The sequence below is a fragment of the Montipora foliosa genome, chromosome 3, assembly GCF_036669935.1.
Source record: "Montipora foliosa isolate CH-2021 chromosome 3, ASM3666993v2, whole genome shotgun sequence".
Taxonomy (NCBI): domain Eukaryota; kingdom Metazoa; phylum Cnidaria; class Anthozoa; order Scleractinia; family Acroporidae; genus Montipora; species Montipora foliosa.
In genome coordinates this window covers 45,039,078-45,041,577 of record NC_090871.1, presented here as the reverse complement: position 1 = coordinate 45,041,577, position 2,500 = coordinate 45,039,078, and the positions used below count along the sequence as shown (strand labels likewise).

General features: G+C 42.3%; 3 non-coding genes across 3 annotated transcripts; all 3 read right to left on the bottom strand.

The window, feature by feature from the left end:
* Positions 1-293: 293 nt before the first annotated feature.
* Positions 294-365, bottom strand: Trnac-gca (transfer RNA cysteine (anticodon GCA)). Its single transcript has one exon. It is a non-coding gene; the product is annotated as a tRNA-Cys (tRNA).
* Positions 366-1,257: 892 nt separating this feature from the next.
* Trnag-gcc (transfer RNA glycine (anticodon GCC)) lies at positions 1,258-1,328 on the bottom strand. The gene has a single exon. It is a non-coding gene; the product is annotated as a tRNA-Gly (tRNA).
* Positions 1,329-1,799: 471 nt separating this feature from the next.
* On the bottom strand, positions 1,800-1,871 carry Trnac-gca (transfer RNA cysteine (anticodon GCA)). The gene has a single exon. It is a non-coding gene; the product is annotated as a tRNA-Cys (tRNA).
* Between the last annotated feature and the right edge of the window lie 629 nt (positions 1,872-2,500).

Here is a 2,500-nt window from a genome sequence, read left to right as displayed (position 1 = left end):
TCCTGGAAAGTGCTGATGGTGTTATCCGGCCTTGATGTCCGCTTCGTTAAGTTCCTGTACCTATTTTTTCCAAAAATGGAGCATCATTTAAACTTTAACAAACCAAGACTTGCTGACCCCTTACCGCATAATAATAAACGGGGGACAGTCGTACAGAGTAGGCGAAAATCCAACCCGACTAACCAGCGTGGGAGACCAGATTTCTGCCATTAAACAACCAGTTTTAGCTGGAACGTCTTAAATAGCCAAATAGACCTTAATGACAGAAAACAACGTACAACCAAGTCTGTTAAAGGGGGCAACCGGATTTGAACCGGTGACCTCTCGATCTGCAGTCAAATGCTCTACCACTGAGCTATGCCCCCCGTTGACGCTGAGGAAACTATTTCTTACATTAGTTCAACCACGTTATCTCTGCTAAACTAAAAGAAATGGAACAACTTTACGTTCTGGTCTGGTGATCGGAATTCACGATTTAAAATTGCTAATAACTTAAGACTGATGTGAGATAAATCTTAGCAAGTTTCCCACTCAAATTTTACAATCGTATTTCTTCTTGACACCCAAGGCACTCTTGCTAAAGAAAAAATAACGGCCATCGCTTAAAGTATTGAGTACAAAGACTGTGATTTCTAAAACTTTGGACAGAGCAAACAATGCTGGAAACACGATCCGATGAGTGCGCAACTGTAACGAGTCGGCGATCCAACGACAGGCTGAGGAAACCCCGTACGACATCCACCATTGCTGTAGTATAATTCTTGAAGGCAATGACTTAGGATACAAACCAAGGATTTTTCTGAGATCTTCGTACTCAACCATTTACAAGAACTCTTTCAACAACAAAACACCGAGTGGAGTTCCAACGGGCATGCCTGCCGTTGTTGCGATCTCTTGGCACCAGAAACAAAAACAAGAAGCGATTTTGAATTTCAAATTTGTTGTCCTCCAAAGACCACTGGTCCTTTTGGACAATGTGAGAAACTTTTGAAAGTTTTTCTCTTAGGTCAGCTTTAAGCTTTTACCCGATTATGAATCGCATTACTTTAGTGAGAAAGAGAATTGCATAATATCTGATCCCCTCTCCGTTAACACAGCAATTTTACAGTAAAAAAGAAAACGCGCATAGGAAAGAAAACTGATACGATTGTGTGTCAGAAGGAGGACTGATTCCTTGATGGAAAACTTTTCTGCTTCAGAAGTTGAAGGTTAGGAGATGTTGGAGGGTATCGAATGGGAAGGAACAAGAAGTTAGAGTGCACTGGCCGGGAATCGAACCCGGGCCTCCCGCGTGGCAGGCGAGAACTCTACCACTGAACCACCAGTGCTTGCGTGAAATAATGCTATCCGACAATACAATCCGCAAAATTGGGTGACGGTGGTTTTGGTAATTGCAGAGCACCATAATTGGCATCTGGCCTTGGCTTAAGTAACCAAACCGAGCTCTTAGGGCTGACATAAAATGTTTTTATCGTAATAAAGAAGTACTGAGCCAAGCACAAAGGATCCTGGAAAGTGCTGATGGTGTTGTCCGGCCTTGATGTCCGCTTCGTTAAGTTCCTGTACCTATTTTTTCCAAAAATGGAGAATCATTTAAACTTTAACAAACCAAGACTTGCTGACCCCTTACCGCATAATAATACACGGTGGACAGTCGTACAGAGAAGGCGAAAATCCAACCCGACTAACCAGCGTGGGAGACGAGATTTCTGCCATTAAACAACCAGTTTTAGCTGGAACGTCTTAAATAGCCAAATAGACCTTAAGGACAGAAAACAACTTACAACCAAGTCTGTTAAAGGGAGCAACCGGATTTGAACCGGTGACCTCTCGATCTGCAGTCGAATGCTCTACCACTGAGCTATGCCCCCCGTTGACGCTGAAGAAAACCATTTCTTACATTAGTTCAATCACGTTACCTCTGCTAAACTAAAAGAAATGGAACAACTTTACGTTCTGGTCTGGTGATCGGAATTCACGATTTAAAATTGCTAATAACTTAAGACTGATGTGAGATAAATCTTAGCAAGTTTCCCACTCAAATTTTACAATCGTATTTCTTCTTGACACCCAAGGCACTCTTGCTAAAGAAAAAATAACGGCCATCGCTTAAAGTATTGAGTACAAAGACTGTGATTTCTCAAACTTTGGACAGAACAAACAATGCTGGAAACACGATCCGATGAGTGCGCAACTGTAACGAGTCGGCGATCCAACGACAGGCTGAGGAAACCCCGTACGACATCCACCATTGCTGTAGTATAATTCTTGAAGGCAAAGACACAGGATACAAACCAAGGATTTTTCTGAGATCTTCATACTCAACCATTTACAAGAACTCTTTCAACAACAAAACACCGAGTGGAGTTCCAACGGGCATGCGTGCCGTTGTTGCGATCTCTTGGCACCAGAAACAAAAAGAAGAAGCGATTTTGAATTTCAAATTCGTTGTCCTCCAAAGACCACTGGTCCTTTTGGACAATGTGAGAAACTTTTGAAA